Here is a 24,684-nt window from a genome sequence, read left to right as displayed (position 1 = left end):
AGATTCTTCATTATGTTGATGCTGTTTACCTTTAAGTATATTTTTGTAGTGGCTGATACTTGTTGTTCTTTTCTATGCGTAGTGCTGCTTTCAGAAGCTCTTGAGAAGCAGGCCTTGTGGTGATGAAATCTCTGAGTACTTGCTTGTTCACAAAACATTTTATTTTTCCTTCACTTATGAAACTTAGTTTGACTGGATATAAAATTCTGGGTTGAAAGTTCTTTTCTATAAGAATGCTGAATATTGGCCCCTACTCTCTTCTGGCTTGTAGGGTGTCTGCTGAGAGATCTGCTGTGAGTCTGACAGGCTTCCCTTTGTGGTTAACCTGACCTTTCTCTCTGGCTGCCCTTAGCATTTTCTCCTTCATTTCAACCCTGGTGAATCTGACAATTATGTGCCTTGGGGTTACTCTTCATGAGGAACATCTTTGTGGTGTTCTCTGTATTATCTGGAGTTGAATATTGTCCTGCCTTGCTAGGTTGGGAAAGTTTTCCTGAATAATATCCTGAAGAATATTTTCCAACTTGGATTCATTCTCTTCATCACATTCAGGTACACCTATCAAATGTAGATTAGGTCTTTTCACATAGTCCCATATTTCTTGGAGACTTTGTTCATTCCTTTTTACCCTTTTTTCTCTAATCTTGTCTTCTCATTTTATTTCATTGAGTTGGTCTTTGACCTCTGATATCCTTTCCTCTGCTTGATCAATTCGACTATTAAAACTTGTGCATACTTCGTGAAGTTCTCGTATTGTGTTTCTCAGCTCCATTAATTCACTCATATTCCTCTCTAAATTGTCTATTCTCATTAGCATTTCATCAAACCTTTTTTCAAGTTTCTTAGTTTATTTGCATTGGGTTAGAGCATGTTCTTTTAACTCACAGAAGTTTCTTATTATCCACCTTCTGAAGCCTGATTCTGACAATTCATCACACTCATTCTCCATCAGGCCTTGTTCCCTTGCCGATGAGGAGCTGCGATCTCCTGAAGGAGGAGAGGTATTCTAATTTTGGATGTTTCCAGCCTTTTTGCGCTGGTTTCTTCCCATCTTTGTGGATTTATCCCCCTGTCATCTTTGTAATTGCTGACTTTCAAATTGGGTCTCTGAGAGAACATCCAGCTTGTTGGTGGTGATGTTATTTCTGTTTCTTTGTTTTTCTTCTGCAGACACCCCTCCCCTACAGAGCTGGACCTTCCTGGGTTCAGCTATGCTTGCTGTGAAACTCTCAACCATTAGCATTTCCAATCGCTGTTTTTTTTCTTTGTGGAGGTGGGACCTGCCAAGCCTGATCACCTGGCTCCCCAACTCGGAGCCCCCTTTTTTTTCTATGCCTAATTGAACGGTTGATTCTCTCCCAGGTGCCCCAGTTGCCTGCTGAAAAGGTGCACCATGATCTATGCAATTTCCTGTGTGGCGACCACACCAGCTGAAACAGCAGTGCTGAGATTTGTGGCACTTTTCTGCCCAGGAATCTCCTGGTCTGGCTCCCGGCTTCAGTCCCCCTTTCAATCAGCTGAATGGATGACTCTGCCTTCCCAGAGCTTCAAACACCAACCAAAAGGGCACCCAGTCCTGCATACTCCGCACTGAGAACCGCTGTGCCGGGATGCCAGCAAAATAGCTGCATTGGTGACCTGTGGGGCTCCTTTGCTGGGAATCTCCTGGTCCGTAGGCAAGAAAAATTCATCTGGAAGTCTGGCATCCACTCACTCTCTGCACCTTCACTGGGAACTGCAATCCTGAGCTGCTGCTAGTCAGCCCAGTTAAACATCTTCTATACAATTTATTTTTAAATGGCTCACCGAAAAAAAAAAAAAATCAGTATTTGCATAGTATGAGAATTAGGGCAAAAATGTTAAAAAATTTTAAAATTTAGGTGGGTAGAATATGGCTATAATATTCTTTCAATTTTTTCTATACTTAAAAAAATCTTTTTTTATTATACTTTAAGTTTTGGGGTACATGTGTGGAACATGCAGTTTTGTTACATAGTTATACACATGCCATGTTGGTTTGCTGCATCCATCGCTCTATCATCTACATTAGGTATTCCTCCTAATGCTATCCCTTCCCTGGCCCTCCACCCCACAACAGGTCCCAGTGTGTGATGTTCCCCTCCCTGTGTCCATGTGTTCTCATTGTCCAACTCTCACTTATCAGTGAGAACATGTGGTGTTTGGTTTTCTGTTCCTTTGTCAGTTTGCTGAGAATGATCATCTCCAGCTTCATTCATGTCCCGGAAAAGGACATAAACGTATCGTTCTTTTATGGCTGCATAGTATTCCATGGTGTATGTGTGCCATTTTCTTTATCCAGTCTATCATTGATGGGTATTTGGGTTGGTTTTAAGTCTTTGCTATTGTGAACAGTGCCACAATGAACATATGTGTGCATGTGCCTTTATAATAGAATGATTTATAATCCCTTGGGCCTATACCCAGTAATGGTATTGTGGGGCCAAATGGTATTTCTAGTTCTTGATCCTTGAGGAATTGCCACACTGTCTTCCACAATGATTGAACTAATTTACACTCCCACCAACAGTGTAAAAGTGTTCCTATTTCTCCACATCCTCTCCAGCATCTATTGTCTCCAGATTTTTAAATGATCACCATTCTAACTGGCATGAGATGGTATCTCAATGTGGTTTTGATTTGCATTTCTCTAATGACCAGTGATGATGAGCTTTTTTTCATGTTTGTTGGCAGCATAAATGTCTCCTTTTGAGAAGTGTCTGTTCATATCCTTCACCCACTTTTTGATTGTTTTTTTTTCTTGTAAATTTGTTTAACTTCTTTGTAGATTGTGGATATTAGCCTTTTGTTAGATGCGTAGATTGCAAAAATTTTCTCCCATTCTGTAGGTTGCCTGTTCACTCTAATGACAGTTTCTTTTGCTATGCAGAAGCTTTTTAGTATAATTAGATCCCATTGGTCTATTTTGGCATTTGTTGCCATTGCTTTTGTTGTTTTAGCAATGAAATCCTTAAAGATTGGAAAAAATTTTAAACAATAGAAATAAAATATAAATAACAATCACAGACTCGAATAATTGATAACTTATGAACCAAAGTACAATGAAAAACATAAAATTTTTAGCATGTATGAAAGTGAAAGTACCAAATATAAGATTTGTGAGATATAACTAAACATTACCAAAAGAGACCTTAAATCCTTCAATATGTTTATTAAAAGGTAAAAGAAAATTAAAATATATGATTTGACCATTCAGAACAACTTATAAAAATAACAAAACACAAAAGATGCCAAGGAAGAAAGCAATAAAGAGAAGAAACTTGTAAAATAAAAAACCCAGTAAGTTTTATAAGGAATAAAATAGATATGTCTGATAACTAATATAAGAGGGAAGGCATAAGTGAACAATTTAGAGGATTACAGAAATAAGTGTAATAACTTAGAGAAAGTAAAAAATTATGCCTATTTGCAGATAATATACTATTTATATTTTAATCAAAGCTGATCTACAAACTATTAGAATTAACCAAATTTTATAATGATGTTGAATACAAAAATAAATATACAAAATCAGTAAAAAATAGAAAATCAGCATATTCTTACTCAGTAACTGTAACTAATTTAAAAATTAGAAGAAAATGTTGTTTATATTATTCATCAAAACTTTAGGTATCCGGAAATAGATCTAATAAAGTTGTTCAAAGAATTTTTGGAGAAAATTATTGTATAGTATCAAATGATATAAAAAGAAACTTTGTGACATATGGGTTTTAATATGTTAAATGAGAGGAAGAATATCATTAAAGTGTTGCTCCTTCCCTTTCCAATTAATCTATAAATTTAATGACATTTCAATTAAAATCCCAACAGAACTTTTGTAGACTTCGTCCAACTAATTCTAAAATTCATATGAAAGAAAAGTTTAAAAACACCAATGGAAGTTCTTATTAAAACAGACTGCAAATAAATAATTGCCATATGAGATATTAAGATTTAAGATTTGTAAAGCTGTAGATAGTGTGGTATTGGGGCAGAAATATAAAAATTAATATATTAACTGGAAAAGTGAGTTAAGAAGCAGATATATAAATAATATACAGAATATTTATTATATCCATATATATGGATATGTATTTAAACATACAAATATATATTTGATATGTATTAAATATATTGTTTATATATTATATAGTTTATTATCTGATATATTATATATGTTTATATATTATAGTTTATATATTAATATATATAGTTTATAGTATATATTTAAAATATAATTTCTGTATATTAATATATAATATATATTTATATTAATGTATACAACTATATAATATATATAAAACCTTGATACATAATTGCCCAAAATATGTAAAATCAACACTAAATTCTTTACAGAAAGGTAGAGAATATCTACTTGATATCCAAATAAGGAAGGATTTTTTAAAGAAGATACACAGGGAAGATCTATAAAGAAAACTTGATAAATTGGGCTTTAAAGATCCAACACATATCTACACCAAAAGCAACTCAAAAACAATTCACCAACTAGGAGAAGATTTGTAACTTAAATAAAAAACACAATAATGTTAAATCAATATGAAAAACAGAAGCAACATAGAAAAATGAGAAAAGGGCAATTACATTAGAGGAGGAACATCAAAAAGCTCACAGCATGAAATTATAATTTCACTAATAATTAGACAATTGCATTCTGTAACAATAATGAGAAACTATTTTATCTATTTACCTCAGATTAGCAAAACTCAAAAATCTGTCAGTACCAAAGTTGCACAGAAATAAAAATACTCATATACTGTTGGACAATGTGACAATTACCATCACACTTTAGAAAGTATATGGATGTACAAGAGAAAAGGGTATGATTGTTAGATATAGAATTAATTTTTAAGTTTAAAATGTTGAAACTAATACAAATCTCTATCAGGAGGGGAATAAATAATTGTGGTATTGGTATATAATGAAATATAATAGTCCATTGAATAAATAAGCTTTATAGATATGATTATATATTTTTACTAAAAATATATTTTAAAATCATATATAGCTACTCATTTATACTTTTACTGATTATAATTTTTATAAAAATTACATAAATTCTTTACAAGATATTCTCTGGAGTTGAAGAGACTGGATTTTGGAGAGAAACAACAGAAACCTTTCCCTGTACTTTAAATTAAAAATAATAATTAATAGCTCCTGATTCTAAGGTGCCTTTGCTTGTTATATTATTTTCTATATTTTTAAACTAAAAATAATGAGAAATGGTAACATCTGAAATTTTATATGTAGCCTCCTGATTAATTTTTACCAAGTTTACGGTACAGTCAACATTGGCAAGTTAAGTCTAGGAGACTAAATTCTCATATCACATTGGACAGTTTCCTGAATGCTGGCTTTCTCTTAGTAAAGGTGTACCCTTTTGTAGGGTAAATATGATTAACTTCCAAGGAAATGAAAAATTTAGAACCTTTAAATATCCAAGACCCAGAAAGAGACCTCTGCTTTCAATGGATGCAGAAGAATCCTCCCTAATGATGATACACACACCCCAGTTTTGAAACACAAGCCATGAAAATAGAGGGACACTTATAGTTCTATTTATTTAGAGCATTTTTGAGACTTTCAAAGCTCACTGAGCATGCTCTCATTTAGGTATAACAGAATCAAAATTTATCACTTGCACATCTTCCCTCCATTCTTTCCTCCATTCCAGTTCTTTTTCTTGCAGCCTTTCCGGCCTTCTAGCTCTATCTGAAGACAACCTAAAGAAGGAGAAGGATGTGACTTAGGGGTAGTTTCTTCTAGAAAGAAAAATGAGCAGAAGAACATCTAGGGTTGACTTGGAAGTGGGCATATTTAAGAAGAGAGAGACAGGAAGAGAGATTTCCAACTTCTCCTTTTGAAACTCATAGGAGGTGAGTAGGGAGAGTTAAAATATCTTCATAAGTTTGGAGACTATTCCTAGGGGACCAGTGACACCATTTCCATTTACTGCCGTGTAGCTTCGTGTTTGGTTTGAGATGCTTCAGAGATTTTTTTTTTTTTTTTTTTTTTTTTTTTTGAGACAGTCTCACTCTGTCATCAGGCGCCAGGCTGGAGTGCAGTGGCACCACTTCGGCTCACTGCAACCTCCGCCGCCCGGGTTCAAGCAATTTTCCTGCCTCAGCCTCCCAAATAGCTGGGACTACAGGCATTTACTCTCAATTGTCACCACTTGGGGGCAGCTTATAGGATATCCTAAGCGTCTCCTTTGTCCTTGTGGGAGAATGAGGATGTGATGAGAAATTGGGAAACCTGAGATCTGATAGGAAGATGATGGAGTGAATTCACCTTGCTGTGGGATGCAATGGTACAAAGGCCAGAGAGCTCAGCGTGACATCTTTCTCGATGCAGTAGTGTCCTAAAAAGCGGAATAAGGAGCACAAGTCTTTCTTGGCTGCCATAATTTCCCTTGCACCCAGATCCCAACATACAGAGAGTGACAGGAAAGATGAGAGGAAGTAAAAGGATGGTATGAACTTTTCTCTGAGAGGGATTTGAACTGGGATTTGAATGAATATTTACCTGAAAGGACCCTTTTAACTTGGAAGACCCTGCATTACTTTTAATTGGCAATGTTTAGATAACCCTCTCCTCATCCTATCCTCCTCCAGTGGTGTCATGGGCATGGAAGCGCCAGAGCAAGGTGAAATATAGAAAATATACAGTTTTACACACGGATTTGTGACCTTTAGGATTTTATTCCAGTTATATAATAATTCATTCTTACAAGGAAACTGTCTTCTATATTTCTGAGGGGAAAAATCACAAAGACTCATTATTCTCATATTGTAAACTCTGTTCTGGGCACCAAGTTGAGGCTGCTTCACACTGACAATATTCTTAGTATTTTCTTTAAAAACTAAACCACGGACATGGTAAATGTAATATGGCACATTGCTTCCCTTATATGACATTTGGTCTATAATTTGGTGGATGACGTTTTATACATTCTTAAATATTTTGCCTGTGATGTTCAAATACATAAATATCAGATAATCTGTCTGAATTTTAATTTTCAGTTTTATTTACTACTAAATCAACTCCTAAATCTAATATTACAGATTATCTACATATTATCTGCAATCCATAATATTCTTATGAATAGTAAGAAGTCTTATTTTAAAAAATTCTTGTCAGAAGTTCAATTCAAATCATTTGTTTTGTGAATGATGCATTCAAAACACCCTTCAAAGCTTTATGGAGTTACAGAAGGGAATGCAGTGTTCCAGTTCTGAGGTTTTATAATTACTGAGGAGAAAGGTGGACACAGGCCCCCATCCCCACCTCATGTCTCCTTCTTCCTGTACATACAGATGCTTTGTGACAACAACGGTTGTACTGGAGTCACCTTTATTGAGACAAATATTGACATGCATTATTGACACTTAACTATATTAACATTTCCATTCCCAAATGACTCATTTACTGGGAACAAGTTCACTTGCCAATCCATAGTAGACATTTAATAAATATTTGTTGGATGAATAAATGAACATATGGGTCGATTTGCATGAGACTTTAAAAAATGAAATGTGGCCTATTCTTGAGGTAAAACAAATAATTATGTGATAAGTTCCTTCTTTTTTTCTTCATGGTGTTCATGACATCAACTTTTTACTTTTATCTTGTATTTGATATAACATCTGTATTAATGAAAGTTTCAGTAGGGAAGAAGAATGAGAGATATTTATTTTTTACTTTTTAGAAAATGGAAATGAATCATGGAAAAGTTTATGATTTATTAAGAGTTGATTTATGAAGTTTTGATCTGAGATAATACATTTCTGCAGTTCAGAATAACTCATTAAAATTGATATCAGTCAGTCTGAATTTCAAGAAATTACCTTCTGGAGACAAGAGGGAATCTCTTCTTCAGATTTGTATTTAGGGAAGACAGGCTCTATTGGACTTTGGGACCTGAGATATGGTGGTGGAGGGAGCCCTGGGTCAGTAAGAGTGTGGTCATGTGATAAGATTCACTCTGGTTAGTATTGACATAAGGTAATGAGGAGCTGTAGACAAAAGATTGTAACTATTAGAACTTCATAGTCTTGTATTTTCACCAAGTTTATATTTGGTGTGTGTGTTTTTTGTCTTTTCTTTATGATTATCAGTAAAACCCTTGAAAGAACATGAGATTGGGGAATAATTTTGGGGAATGCCACAAAAGACATTTCTGTGATGGAAGTCCTTAAAAAGATACAATCCGTTACCCCATTCAGTTCAAAAGGCAATTGAACTACTGTGGAGTCTGGGAAGAAGCAATGATGTAATCAAGGATACTGTTGAAAATCTAGCTTACTCTATGGATGGAAACAGATTAAAACTAATGGAGGGGAGGCTGGTAAAACAGTAGGGATTGAGACAATTCTGCAGCATTAGAAAAAGAGGAAGGTATAATCTGTGAAATTTTTCTTAGGAACTTAGTGGCAATTTAAAAAATGAATTTGTTAAGCCATGCTGGTTCTGACCCTAAAGCCATTATACAGCCTTCCTCATCCCCTCTTTCATTACTGGCAGAGATTATATCTCATTTTACAGGTTGAAAATGCTAGATGTTTGCTTTTACAGTCTTCCTTATACCATGAGCATGTGCATATGTTTTAACAGTCAAGAAGAAGTCACAACATGGGTGCCTGGGGAAGCTTTTATCCCACAAAAACAACACTTCACTCAAAAAACAAACCAAAGAAAAATTCTCCTTCCTGCCATTGGATGTGAGGCCCAGACCTCTAAGACCTACACACTTAGCATAGTCAGGCAGAAATATTGCTATAGCTGAGTTGCAGAAACAAATCTAGAAATGCTTCACTTCTGTAATTATTTTTATGGGAGATTACGTGTGCGTTTACTGTTCACTTTTTAAGTCTTATTTCTCTATGATATTTACACTGGGTAAATTTTACCTTAAATCCACTTTTTCAGGTAAGGTAATATATCTGTGGGTTTCAAGTATTAAGATGTGGGCATCCTTGGAGGGCATTATTTTTCCCACCACAGATGAAAAAGGAGTGTTATTTTTAAATCATTTGGAAGGACCTCTGTGCAAATGCAAAAGCCAGACAAGACAATGCTGTTATTCTTTTGATAATGGACTGGATACTCAAATTTCCACTTCATGGTTGTCTGCTTCCTTTTTAGAGTATTGTTTATCCTCCTAACAAAAAGAAAGTGAAATTTCCCATTTCTTTACATTTGTTGGCTTTTGGTTAGTCATTTTGAAGAAGACCTTTGGAGAGGACTTAACACTCTAAAAGTGATAGATTTAGATTATTCTAATAACAGAGTTAGTAGGCTTGAATGCAATCCTTTTTGTATTTAGAGACACTAAATTCTGTTGCATGAGACTTATATCCTTTTTGAAGCAGTAGAATTTGGTCACATAGCAATAGAAAAATTTAGTAGGGTAATTTATTTTCAAATTAGGGTAAGGGAAATGTTTTTTTTTTCTCTCTGTAAGTAGTTAGTAAAAAGATTAATTTTATTATATCACTAGAGAGTAAGAAAAATTTTGAGGAAGCCTCCACATTTTGTAGAGTTATTGCCTAAAACACTTTATATGGCTTTGGAACCTTGTGCTTTATGGATTACTCAGCTATGGCTTTGATCGCTTTTTGGCTAGGAGAGACTTCAATAACTAAACTGATAATTGCTTTAATCTGTGCTTTGTCTTTATCTCTACTGCTGGCTTCCACTTAATGGAGGTAGAGATACTAGCTAGCAGTCAAGTACTTATGCAATAGATATCATGTTGGGAAAAACATATTTTTTTGTTTCTGTTTAACAAATGTTTTCAAAATCAATATTTCTCTGGAAATTTCTTTTACAGTCTCCTTGGAGATGAATGTCTATAGCATTAATTCATTGTTGATTTTAACCTCATGCAATTCATGTACATGGCTCTTGCTCATCCTTCATTACTGTATTTTGTTATTTAGAGCCCACTTTTGTGTGCATGAAGAACAAGACTATTTTAAGCAACTGAAGAAAATATCATTGCAACCTGGGAAACAACTTTGATCCTTCGATTTCTGCACAATTAATTTTGTGGCAGGTAGCTTAGGAATCCCAGGCAGGCACAGAAACCACGATGAGGTCTCCTGTGTAACCTCTCCAGATCTGAAACAGTCCCTGCAAATGCCGATTGCTTGCAAATGCGACTGTCTAGGTTACATACAAAATGAATATAATAAGTTTTTATTTCCCATGGTGATACACCAACAGCTACATTCGGCTTCTAATAGTCTGCAATTCAGTAATCATAGCTTGGTTCAGTTTAGTTTATTGAAGACATAAAAATACTTGGCAGCCAGAGGCTGAAAAGCATGGTTCAAGGGAACAAGATTCCAACAGGGACCACAGGACCTGTACATGGAACATGGGCATACTCAACACTTAGCAACTATGATTTATTCATTTGGTGAAAAGCAGCATTCCATAAATATGATTTATGTAATTGCTGAGGAGGGAATTCAATCTCTAATTTTATAGAAGGGTACCTCAGAATTTTGTTGCACATACCTCACCTTTTTAATAACATTTCTTTGGGCAGAAAATATTTCAGTGTCTGACTTTTCTCAGGAGAAAACTCTTCATTATCATCCTTTAGAGAGAAAAGAAAGAAAAAAATAAAGTTGTTTTTCTCACTAACTGTCTTGAGAGCTTAGGCATTACAAATGTCTGCTGTGAAACTGAAGGGTTTCTTGAATTCAGCTCAAATATCTTAAACAGAGCTATTTGAGTATAACTTTTTAATCAAAAAAATGTATCTTCTAAAGGTGCAAATTTAAAACCTCAGACTGGAAAATATTCATTAAACATAAGATCCCATTATCAGGCACTAGACAGTTTAGATAATGTTGGTAATGAAATCCATCATGTTTTTATTTATCTTCCACATTAATGGAACTCGCTCAATATTTGGACTGAGAAGACCTGGTCACAATTAGCACTGTATCCCAACTCAAGTGTGCAACACACTTGACTGTATGAGCTTCGGGAATCTGTTGGCTTCCCTAAGCTTTGGTTTTTCCACTTACCAAATTAATGAGTTTATCAGCCATCTGCTTTACCTGCTACCTTGCAGATGCATTGTATAAGTATACCTGAATATCAAATAGAAGAATAAATGTAGAAATGGTAGGTCAACCTTACAGAATTTTGTGAGCTTTTATTATTTTATTTTATTATTTTGTAAAAAGTACACCAGTGACACCATTGATGATATGTATCTTCAGATATATTCTTTGAGGCATTCCTACATTGGTAACAGTGGCATCACACAATTCCACATACTCTGCCAGCCTCTTTATTGCTGTGATACTGGTTGTAACTCGTGATGAACCAAGCATTAAGGTAGTCTATTATCATATCCATGGGAAACAGTCTGAGAATGACACAAAGAATTCTAGTTCAAGATGGATACCTTTCAGTGTGAGATCTTGGGTAACTCGTTGAATTTTTTAAGCCTCAGTTATCTCATCTGTTAAATATATAAATAAAACCCCTTGACACTATGCCACCAGACTGCCTCATCAAAAGAAGCAATGGAAACTCTTTGGAGACCTAAAACCTACAAATGAAAATTGTTGTCATTTGTCTTATATTTGGACATGGTAACCTTTAGCATTGATAAATGCCATTATGTAAAATACGATTATTTCCTCATAAAAGCTTAATGCTATACTGGTGAAGGAGATAATCCTTTCTGTTTGTTTTCTGTGAGAAATAGCTTTCAATATAATTGCAGTAAATAAAATCTGTAATATCTTTATAAATCTTTATTTTGTAAGAACCATGACTATTTCATATAGTGACCTTTTCTTTTGAAAATGATGGTCTTCTTTGTGAATGAAGACTTTAGGAGTTTACAAACAGACAATTGAATCATCACTATTAAGAAAGCTCAAAATGTTTTAATAATAACATAGGTGTTTAAGAAACTTCACATATGAAAACCCGTATTTGCAAAATAGATTATTTGGGGAAAGAGGTGGTGGGATAATGACTTTACATAATTATTCATTGCCTCTTAATAGCTTTCAAATATTTTTAGCAACAGCTATATTATCTGATGAAATATGAAATAAGTACATTGATATAATTAGAATTAAAACAAAGGGTTACAGGAAAAACTTAGGGACAAGAAGTGACTTTTTGTTGGTTTTTACCTTAGTAAAATAAAAGGCTTTTGCATGGTGTGAAATCATTGAAAAATACTTCAATATATAGAAAACTTAAGTATTGAACTAATAGATTTTTTTCTGTATTTTTTACTGTGGTAAAATATATGTAGCATAAAGTTTACAATTTTAGCCATTTTAAGTGTATAGTTCAATGGCATTAAGTACATTTACATTGTTATGTAACCATCACTATTCTCCATCTCTAGCAGTTTTTCATCATCCCCAACTAAAACTCTGCACTCATATGAGTTATATTTTGAATAATTTTGTCACCTTGATCTATTTTACACTACCATATAATTTATCTTTGGTATTCAAGTATATTTATTATTTTAAAATAACAGCATCTTATATTTTAGCATTATTTTAAATAAAGAGAGGCTTTTCTAAATATAATTAATTAGGTAAGTTAAATTTATATACTCACAAATTATGCCCTGTTATAATATATTTTTGTTATAGGCTCATTTGTAATTTTATTTTTGACCATTTATTTCATACCAGAATATTGCCATAACAATAATATTTTTTGGTTCTACATTAAGAAATTTTATCCTACATTTCTTTATTTCAATGATTTTATCTATATTATATGAAGTAATGTGGAAGAAATTCTAGCCCAGATGCATTGTGTCTACATTTTTGAAAATACATGTAGTAAATAAAGTGAGATGGATATCTATAAAATTTGATCATTAATTTCAATTTTATAATATTGATATTTTGCTCTGTCTCCTACTTTGTTAAGAGGATTATACATTGGTACAGTTTCTATAGAGGTTAATTAATCAGATCTCTCAGAAGTTTAAAAAGTACATTCTTTGACTTGGCAACTACATCTGTAAGAATTTTTTTTTCTTTTTTGGCTCCATTGCATCTCATAGATGGAATCTGGGTATAGTCTGGGGTTAGTCCAGGTAGCAGATTTTAGAATACGTCTGCTTCAGTGTTGAGATTAGAATTCAATAGAATTTATCTATATTTATACCCAGATGAATTCACCAAGGGATATATAGCTACTTTTTAAGGTGACAAAAATTTTTGGACCAGGCACAGTGGCTTATACCTATAATCCTAGCACACTGGGAGGCCAAAGTGAGAGAATCATTTGAGCCCAGCAGTTCAAGTCCAACCTGAGAAACATTAAAAATCCTTGCCTCTACAAAAAATAAAAAATTTAGCCAGGCATGATGGTACATGCCTCTGGTCTCAGCTACTTAGGAGGCTGAGGTGGAAGGATCACTTGGGCCCAGGAGATCAAGGATGCAGTCAGCTGTGATTGTGCCACTGCACTCCAGCCTAAAGAACAGGGTGAGACACCATTTAAAAAAAAAGGGGGGGAAAAGAAATACAATTTTCTATCTGTTGATTGGTGTGGTGGTTACATGGGTGCACATATTCTTAAAAACTCAAGAACTCATGTACCTAAAATAGCTATTATTTCATCATATGTAATTATATCTTGACAAAGTTGATTTAAAATAATGATAGCAGTGGATCATAACCCATTGAATTAAATAGAAAACCATGACCTTCCTACTGATACAAACAAATTCATTAACCGTATTTGATGAAGAAGAGGAATAGTACATAGTTTCAAAGAACTTCCTCACAAAATGCTTCTTCTGTGAAAAATGGAAAATACTTACTTTTACAATAGAAAAGCTGGGGAGACATCATTTTAATCAAATGATCAAAGCGAGCCTTTAATCCATCTTTAGTTAATTTTTGCATATAGTGAGATGTAAGGTTTTATGCTTCTGCATATGGCTAGCCAGTTATGCCAGCATCATTTATTGACTAGGAAGTCCTTTTCCTATTGCTTATTTTTGTTAATTTTGTTGAAGACGGTTGTAGGTGTGCCAGTTTATTCCTAGGTTCTCTATTCTGTTCCACTGGTCTATGTCTTTTTTTTTGTACTAGTATCATATTGTTTTGATACTTATAGCCTGATAGTTTGAAGTCAAGTGACATGATGCCTCTGATTTTGTTCTTTTTGCTTAGGATTGCCTTGGCTATCCAGGATCTTTCTTGGTTCCAAATGAATTTTAAAATAGAGTTCCCTAATTCTGTGAAAAATAACATTGGTATTTTGATAAGGATAGCATGGAATCTGTAAATTGCTTTGGGTAGTATGGCCATTTTAACTATTTTGATTTTTCCAATCCATGAGCAGGAAATATTTTGTTTGTGTCATCTCTGATTTCTTTTTTCAGCAGTGTGTTTAGGTTTTTTGTTTGCTTGCTCGCTTTTGTAGAGATCTTTCACCTCCTTGGTTAAATAAATTCCTATAAACTTCATTTTCATTGTGGCTAATAAAAATGAGATTGTGTTCTTGATTTGGTTCTCAGCTGGAATGACGTTGGTATATAAAAATGCTACTGATCGGCCAGGTGTAGTGGCTCATGCCTGTAATCAAAGCACTTTGGGAGGCTGAGGCAGACAATCACCTGAAATTGGGAGTTCAAAACCAGCCTGACCAATATGGAGAAACCCCTCTCAACTAAAAACAAAATTAGCCAGGCATGGTGGCCCACACCTATAATCCCAGCTACTCTAGAGGCTGAGGCAGGAGAATCACTTGGACCTGGGAGGTGAAAGTTGTGGTGAGCTGAGATTGCACCACTGCACTCCAGCCTGGGCAACAAGAGCAAAACTCCTCCCAAAAAAACCCAAAATGCTACTGATTTTTATACATTGATTTTGTATCCTGAAACTTTACTGAAGTCATTTATCAGTTCCAGGAGCCTTTTGTCACAGTCTTTAGGGCTAGCCTAAGTACAGAATAATATCATCAGTGAAGAGTCATAATTTGACTTTTCCTTTTTCTATTTGGATGCCTTTTATTTCTTTCTCCTGCCTTATTGCTCTGGCTAGGATTTCTGGTGCTATATTAAATAGGTGAGAGTGGGCACACTTGTCTTGTTCCAGTTCTCAAAGGGAATGGTTCCAGCTTTTGCCCATTTACTATGATGTTGGCTGTGGGTTTGTCATGGATGGCTCTTATTTTAAGGTGTCTTCCTTCTATGCTTAGTTTGCTGAAAGTCATCATAAAGACATGTTGGATTTTATAGAAGGCTTTGTGCCTATTGAGATGATCCTATGATTTTTGGTTTTGATTCTGTTTATGTGGTGAAATACGTTTATTGATTTGCATGTGTTAAATCAACCTTGCGTTTTGGAAGTAAAGCCTGCTTGATCTTGGTGAATTAACATTTTGATATGCTGCTGGATTCAGCTTACTAGTATTTTGTTGAGAATTTTTGCACTGACATTCAGTGATAATTGACCTAAGTTTTTTTTTTAATGTGTTTCTGCCAGATTTTGGTATTAGGCTGATGTTGGCTTCACAGAATGAGTTAGGGAGGAGTACTTCCTCCTCAAATTTTGGAGCAGTTTCAGTAGGATTGGTATAAATTATTTGTAAATCTAGTAGAATTCAGTTGTGAGTTTATCTAATCCAGGGCTCTTTTTGTTTGTTAGGTTTATTACTGATTCAATTTCCAAACTTGTTTTTAGTCTGTTCCAGGTTTCAATTTCTTCCTGGTTCAATCTTGGGAGGTTATGTATGTGTCTAAGAATTTCACCTTTCCTCTAGATTTTCTAATTTCTATTCATAGAGCTTTTCATAATAGTCTCTGAGAATCTTTTGTATTTCCATAGGATTGGTCTTAATGTCATCTTCACCATTTCTGATTGTGCTTGTTTGGATCTTCTCTCTTTTTTCTTTGTTAATTTATCAAGCAGTCTATCAACATTGTTTATTCTTTTGAAGAATGAACTATCAATTTTACTGTTCTTATGTATGGATTTTGGGGCCTCAATTTCTTTCACTTCTCTGATTTTTGTTATTTCTTTTCTTCTACTAGCTTTGCAGTTGTATTGTTCTATTTTTTCCCTAGTTCTTCTAGTTGCATTGTTGGGTTATTAATTTAAGAGATTTCTAACTATTCGATGTGGGCATGTGTCTTTATAATAAAACGATTTATAATCCTTTGGATATATACCCGGTAATGAAATTGCTGGGTCAAATGGTATTTCTATTTTTAGATTCTTGAGGAATTGCCACACTGTTTTCCACAATAGTTGAACTAATTTACACTCCCACCAACAGTGTAAAAGAGTTCCACATCCTCTCCAGCATCTGTTGTCTCCAGATTTTTTAATGATTGCCATTTTAACTGGCATGAGATGGTATCTCAATGTTGTTTTGATTTGCATTTCTCTAATGACCAGTGATGATGAACATTTTTATTATTTTTTTTATTGTACTTTAGATTCTGGAGTACATGTGTAGATCATGCAGGACTGTTGCACAGGTACATACATGACAAGGTAGTTTGCTGCCTTCCTCCCCCCATCAGCTATATCTGGTATTTCTCCCCACGTTACTCCCTCCCCACTTCCCCACCCACCATCCCTCCCGTAGTCACCCCCAGCTGACTGCAGAGGTACAAACATGGAAATGTGGTTTGCTGCCTTCATCCCTGTCACCTATACCTGGAATTTCTCTGCATGTCATCCCTCCCCACCCTCCCCACAACTGTCCGTCCCCTAGCCCCCCTCAACAGACCCCAGTGTGTGATGATGCTCTCCTCCTTGTGTCCCTGTATTATTGTTCAATATCCGCCTATGAGTAAGAACATGCAGTGTTTGATTTTCTGTTCTTGTTATCAGTTTGCTAAGAATGAGGGTTTCCAGGTTCATCCATGGCCCTCCCAAAGACGTGAACTCATTATTTTTTATGGCTGCATAGTATACCATGATGTATATGTGCCATATTTTCTTTGTCTAGTCTATCATTGATGGGCATTTGGGTTGGTTCCAGGTCTTTGCTATTGTAAACAGAGCCATAATGAGCATACGTGTGCATGTGTTTTTATAAGATAATGATTTATAGTCCTTTGGGTATATACCCAGTACTGGAATTGCTGGGTCAAATGGAATTCCTAGTTCTAGATTCTTGAGGAATCTCCACACTGTCTTCCACAATGGTTGAACTAATTTATACTCCCACCAACAGTGTAAAAGTGTTCCTATTTCTCCACATCCTTTCCAGCATCTGTTGTCTCCAGATTTTTTAATAATCACTATTCTAAGTGGCATGATATGGTATCTCAATGAGGTTTTGATTTGCATTTCTCTGATAACCAGTGATGATGAACATTTTTTTATATGTTTGCTGGTTTTATATATGTCTTCTTTTGAAAAGTGTCTGTTCATATCCTTTGCCCATTTTTGAATGGGTTTGTTTGTTTGTTTCTTTTAAATCTGTTTTACTTTGTAAATTCTGGATATTAGCCCTTTGTCAGTTGGGTAGATTGCAAAAACTTTTTCCCATTCTGCTGGTTCACTCTAATGATTGTTTCTTTTGCTGTGCAGAAGCTCTTAAGTTTAATTAGATGCCATTTGTCTATTTTGGCTTTTGTTACCATTGCTTTTGGTGTTTCAGTCATGAAGTCCTTGCCTATACCTATGACCTAAATGGTTTTGCCTAGGTTTTCTTCTAGGGTTTTTATGGTATTAGGTCTTATGTTTAAATTCATAATCCATCTGGAGTTAATTTTAGCGTAAGGTGTCAGGAAGGGGTCCAGTTTCTGCTTTCTGCACATTGCTAGCCAGTTTTCCCAAAACCATTTATAGAACAGGGAATCCTTTCCCCAATGCTTGTTTTTGTCAGGTTTGTCAAAGATCAGATGGTTGTGGGTGTATGGCATTAATTCTGAGGCCTTTGTTCTGTTCCATTGGTCTATATCTCTGTTTTGGTACCAGTACCATGCTGTTTTGATTAGCCTTGTAGTATAGTTTGAAGTCAGGTAGTGTGATGCCTCCAGCTTTGTTTTTTTGTTTTGTTTTGTTTTTGTTTTTTTGTTTTTTTTTGCTTAGGATTGTCTGAGCCATGCAGGCTGTCTTTTGGTTCCATATGAAGTTTAAAGTGGTTTTTTCCAGTTCTGTAAAGAGGGTCATTGGTAGCTTGATGGGGATAGCACTGAATCTATAAATTACGTTGGGTAGTATGACCATTTTCACAATATTGATTCTTCCTCATCATGAGCATAAAATGTTTTTCCATCTGTTTGTGTTCTCTTATTTTCTTAAGAAGTGGTTTGTAGTTCTCCTTAAAGAGGTCCTTTACATCCTTTGTTAGTTGTATTCCTAGGTATTTTATTCCCTTTGTAGCAATTGTGAATGGGAGTTCACTCTTGATTTGGCTGTTTGTCTGTTATTGGTGTATAGAAATGCTTGTGATTCCTGCACATTGATTCTATATCCAGAGACTTTGCTGAAGTTGCTTATCAGCTTAAGGAGATTTGGGGCTGAGACCATGGGGTCTTCTAAATATACAATCATGTCATCAGCAAATAAAGACAACAAGATTTCTGCCTTTCCTAACTTAATACCCTTTATTTCTTTTTCTGCCTGATTGCTCTGGCTAGAACTTCCAAAACTATATTGAATAGGTGAGAGAGAGCATCCTTGTCTAGTGCCAGATTTCAAAGGGAATGTTTCCAGTTTTTGCTCATTCACTGTGATATTGACTGTGGGTTTGTCATAAATAGCTCTTATTACTTTGAGATACTCTCCGCCAATACCTAGTTTATTGAGAGTTTTTAGCATAAAGGGCTGTTGAATTTTGTTGAAGGTCTTCTCTGTATCTATTGAGATAATCATGTGGTTTTTGTCTTTGTTCTATTTATGTGATGGATTATGTTTATAGCCTTGTGTATGTTGAACCAGCCTTGCAACCCCAGGATGAAGACTACTTGGTCATGATGGATAAGCTTTTTGATGTGCTGCTGCAATCAATTTGCCAGTTTTTATTGAAGTTTTTTGCATCTATGTTCATCATGAAGATTGGCCTGAAGTTTCTTTGTTGTTGTTGTTGAATCTCTGCCTGGTTTTGGTATCAGGATGATGTTGGTCTCATAAAATAAGTTGGGGAGGATTTCCTCTTTTTGTATTGTTTGAAATAGTTTCAGAAGGAATGGTACCAGCTCCTCTTTGTATGTCTGGTAGAATTCGGCTGTGAACCCATCTGGACCTGGGCTTTTTTTGGGTGGCAGGCTCTTAATTGCTGCCTCAACTTCTGCCTTTCTATTGGTCTATTTAGGGTTTCAACTTCTTCCTGGTTTAGTCTTGGAAAGGTTCAAGTGTCCAGAAATTTATCCATTTCTTCCAGGTTTACTGGTTTATGTGCATAGAGTTATTTGTAGTAATCTCTGATGCTAGCTTATATTTCTGTAGGATCAGTGATGATCTCCCATTTCTCATTTTTTTATTTCATCTATTTGATTCTTCTCTCTTTTCTTTTTTATTAATCTGGCTAGTGGTCTATTTTGTTGATCTTTTCAAAAAAATCTCCTGGATTTATTGATTTTTGGTTTTTTTTGTGTCTCTATCTCCTTCAGTTCTGTTCTGATCTTAGTTATTTCTTGTCTTCTAGCTTTTGAGGGTTTTGTTTTTTTTTTTTTTTGGATCTTATTCCTCTAGCTCTTTCAATTTTGATGATAGGGTGTTTATTTTAGATCTTTCCTTGCTTCTCATGTGGGCATTTATTGCTATAAATTTTCCTCTAGACACTGCTTTAAATGTGTCTCAGAGATTCTGCTATGTTGTGTCCTCATTCTCCTTGTTTCAAAGAACATATTTATTTCTTTCTTCATTTCACTGTTTACCCAGTCAACATTCAGGAGCCAGTTGTTCAGTCTCCATGAAGTTGTGCAGTTTTGAGTTAGTATCTTAATCTTGGGATCTAATTTGATTGCACTGTGGTCTGAGAGACTGTTTGTTATGATTTCCATTGTTTTGCATTTGCTGAGGAGTGATTTATTTCCAATTATGTGGTCAGTTTTAGAGTAAGTATGATGTGGTGCTGAGAAGAATGTATATTCTGTGTATTTGGAGTGGAAAGTTCTGTAGATGTCTGTTAGGTCTGCTTGTTCCAGATCTGCATTCAAGCCCTAGATATCCTTGTTGGTTTTCTGTCTTGTTGACCTCTCTAATATTGACAGTGGAGAGTACATCTCCCACTATTATTGTGTGGGAGTCTAAGTCTCTTTGTAGGTCATTAAGAACTTGCTTTATGTATCTGGGTGCTCCTGTATTGAGTGCATATATATTTAGGATAGTTAGCTCTTCTTCTTTCATTGATTCTTTTACCATTATGTAATGCCCGTCTTTGTCTCTTTTGATCTTTTTTGGTTTAAAGTCCATTTTATCAGAGATTAGAATTGCAGCCCCTGCTTTTTTTGCTCTCCATTTGCTTGGTAAATCTTCTTCCATCCTTTTATTTTGAGTTGATGTGTGTCTTTGCATGTGAAATAGGTCTCCTATTACAGCACATTGATGGGTCTTGACTTTTTATCCAATTTGCCAGTCTGTGTCTTTTGATTGGGGCATTTAGCCCATTACATTTAAGGTTAATATTGTTATATGTGAATTTGATCCTGCCATTTTGATGCTAGCTGGTTGTTTTGCCCTTTAGTTGATGCAGTTTCTTCATTGTGTCTATTCCCTTTACCATTTAGTATGTTTTTGGAGTGGCTGATACTGGTTGTTCCTTTCCATGTTTAGTGCTTCCTTCATGAGCTCTTATAAGGCAGGTCTGGTGGTGATGAAATCTCTCAGTAATTGCTTTTCCATAAAGAATTTTATTTCACCTTCACTTATAAAGCTTACTTTGGCTGGATATGAAATTCTGGGTTGAAAGTTCTTTTCTTTAAGGATGGTGAATATTGGCCCCCACTGTCTTCTGGCTTGTAGGGTTTCTGCCAAGAGATCCACCATGAGTGGATGGGCTTCCCTTTGTGGGTGATCCAACCTTTCTCTTTGGCTGCCCTTAGAATTTTTTCCTTCATTTCAACCCTGGTGAATCTGAAAATTATGTGCCTTGGTGCTGCTCTTCTTGATGATTATCTTTGTGGTGTTCTTTGTATTTCCTATATTTGAATGTTGGCCTGCTTTGCAAGGTTGGGGAAGTTATCCTGGATAATATCCTGAGGAGTGTTTTCCAGCTTGGACTCATTCTCCCAGTACTCTTCAGGTACTCCGATCAAACCTAGATCTGGTCTTTTCACATAATCCCATATTTCTTGGAGTCTTTGCTCATTTCTTTTCACTCTTTTTTCTCTAATCTTGCCTTCTCTTTTTATTTCATTCAGTTGGTCTTCAGTCTCTGATATCCTTTCTTCTGCTTGATCAATTCAACTATTGAAACTTGTGTATGCTTCACAAAGTTCTCATGCTGTGTTTTTCAGCTTCATTAAGTCATTTATGTTCTTCTCCAGGCTGGTTATTCTAGTTAGCATTTTGTCTAACCTTTTTTGAAGGTTCTTAGTTTCTTTGCATTGGGTTAGAAAATGATCTTTTAGCTCAGAGAAGTTTGTTATTACCCATCTTCTGAAGCCTGCTTCTGTCACTCCGCCAAATTCATTCTCCAACGAGTTTTGTTCCCTTGCTGGTGAGGCACTGTGATTTCTCGGGAGATGAGAAGCATTCTGGACTTTAATAATTTCATCCTTTTGGCACTGGTTTCTTCCCATCTTTGTGGATTTATCTATCTTTGATCTTTGAAACTGGTGGTTTTGGGTGGGATCTCTGAGTGGACATCCTTTCTGTTAATGTTGGGATTATTTTTCCTGTATGAGGCGTTTTTTTGTTTTTTTTTGTTTGTTTGTTTGTTTGTTTGTTTTGTTTTGTTTTTTTTAATACAGGGCCCAGTGTGCCACCTAAGACAGTCTGTCCTTTGTATGTCTGTGGAGGCACTGCTGGGCTGCCTTGGTCTCAGCCAGGTTTATTATTCTCCTGGTTTCTGCTTATACCGGTGAGATTAGCCTCACCTTCCCAGTGGCAGGCATGTTTCCCTCTGCCAAGCCTGCTCATCCTGGATGGAGCTCAGTCTGGCATGTTTCCCTCTGCCAAGCCTGCTCATCCTGGATGGAGCTCAGTCTGATGTGTTAACTGTGAAATTCTCCTGCAAGAGGGCTTCCAATTGCTGGCTCTTGTCGGGGTGGGACCTGGCTGGCCATTTCATCTGACTTCCCGCTTTCAACTCTCCCTTCTTTGGGATGAGCAGTTCCTTCTTGCAAGCCTTCTCAGTGTTAAAGTCTCCATCCTGGTCTGCACTGACAAATCACAGCCCCAGGCTGGCCAGGGCTGTCGCCCAGGTCTGGAACTTAGGGTGGTTCTCAGTCAGGTGGTGTTTTCCTGGAGTGTGGGCTGCTGAAGTCACAGAGTGAAGCACAGTGTCCAAATTAGAGTAACATACCAAGGAGGTGAAGCCCACCGATCCTCCATGCCAGATACACTTCTTGGGTGGGGCAGAGCCCCACCTTGCCTCAGCTCACCCTCTTTGGGCTACTTTCACTGCCTTTTTTGGGTTAATCCCACTGTTCAACCAGTCCCTTTGAAACGAACCCAGTACCTCATTTGAAGACACATATAGCACTCTGGTTCTGTGTCTCACTTGCTGGGAGCTGCACTCCAGAGAAGCTCCCTTTCGGCCATCTTGGCAGAAGTTTTTTTTGTTGTTTGTTTTTTTGACAAAGTCTTGTTCTGTTGCCAGGCTGGAGTGCAGTGGCACAGTCTTGGCTCACCAAAACCTCTGCCCATGAGATGTATTAGCCATGAGATGGGCTTTCGTCATGTTGGCCAGGATGGTCTCAATCTCTTGACCTTGTGATCCACCTGCCTTGGCCTTCCAAAGTGCTGGGATTACAGGTGTGAGTCACTGTGCCCACTGAGTGTTTTTGATTTCTTGCATTTGATTTTTTTTTTTCTTAGAGTTTTTCATTACATTACCCACATGTTCTTGAATGTTGCCCACTTTTTTCATAAGAACTCTTAGCATATTAATTGTAGTTGTTTTAAGTTCCCTGTCTGATAATTTCAATATATCTTCCAACTATGTGTCTGGTTCTGGTACTTCGTCTATCTCTGAAAACTGTGGTCTTTGTCTTTTATTATGCCTTGTAATCTTTTATTGAAAGCTGGGCATAATGTACTGGTTGGATAGGCTCTGGTAAAATTGAAGTCAATTAGGCTCTAGTGAAATAGTTTCCTTATTAAGAAATACAGAATTAACTGGTCATATTTCAAAAGCTGGTAAACACCCAGCCTCCAATTACTGGGCAAAAGTAACTGTAGTAAATAGGTATCTTAGTGTAAAATTTTAATTTTATCTGGCTTTTAGGGGTTAGGTTGTGTTTACTGTTAGCTGCAGCTTTAGGTGTCAGAGGCTAAAGTTTCCCCTGGTGCTTATCATTTTGTCTCTCATGCTGTCTTTGGGGTTCCCTAGTGACTTCTTAAATAAGGTCTAACATGCCGTTCTTTAGTTACATTTTCCTGTTATTACACAGGAGCCCTACTGATGTGGTAGTAAGATATAGGGAGATGGAAAGAATTCCATGTTCCTATGAGACCTCAATCACTTTGGAGTCACCACCTGAGACACTGATCACCACCTGCGGAGGTGTGTCCTGCAGACCCTGATTCAATGACGGATGAATGAATACACTCTCATACCCAGTACAGTGATTTTGAATGGGCTAGGGATGGTCATCAACTTCTTTCAGAGGGTGATTGCAGCTAACCAATGACCATTCTCTGTACCTTCTCACATTTATTCAGTATAGATTTAATAACGAAGTTTCTAATCAACATGCTTGTAAATAGTTAACATGGTTAAAAGAGTGGTTTTACAAATAATGAAAGGTCTTGGTTCAGGGGCCCAAGGTAAACACCATTAATGGGTAATTCCCCTTTGATCTCCCACTGAGAGGACCATCCAGCACAAAGTTAACAGGAGCAAACACATTAGAGTAGAGACAAAGGGATGTGGGCTAAACAGACTTAACTGGGGAAGCTTTATTGTCCCTATCTTTTACTCTATGACTTAAAATTCTAACATAATGAACTGGCTGCCTTCAGCCCATTCCATTCAAACCTTTCAGCCTTCAAAAAAGTTTGAGACTATAATCTCCTAACTTTCCTTAATATTTCCCTAATATTTTGCCAGCCACACCAAGTGAATCCCAACATTCCTGTACTTAGGTCTCTGGCCTTTAGGGAATCTCTGCCCCTGGGCTATAACCTTCATAAGTGCTTCTCAGTTCCCACCCCTCCTTCAGTGGGATGGGAAGGGGAGAGAGGCTAGAGCTGGGCATACAGCTTCCCCCAAGCAAAGGCTAGAGCTGGCTAGAGCTAAGTATTTTCCTTCCCCCAGGTTGGATAGCCTCTGGTAAAAGTGAAGTCAATTAGGCTCTAGTGAAAGTTTCCTTTGAGAACAGGTCTTATTAAGAATAATAGAATTATCTAGTCATGGTTCAGAATGGCTGCTTTCTCCTTTCCTCTTCCAAAATCAAGTAGAAGTTTTTCCTCAATTTTCACTTTGAGATCCTGAGAGAATTCCTGGAGGTAAAACTCATAAAAGGATACCCCCTGCCCCCAACCAGTACTG

Source organism: Saimiri boliviensis, chromosome 13 (assembly GCF_048565385.1).
Source record: "Saimiri boliviensis isolate mSaiBol1 chromosome 13, mSaiBol1.pri, whole genome shotgun sequence".
NCBI classification, from domain to species: domain Eukaryota; kingdom Metazoa; phylum Chordata; class Mammalia; order Primates; family Cebidae; genus Saimiri; species Saimiri boliviensis.
This window is presented reverse-complemented; position numbering follows the sequence as displayed.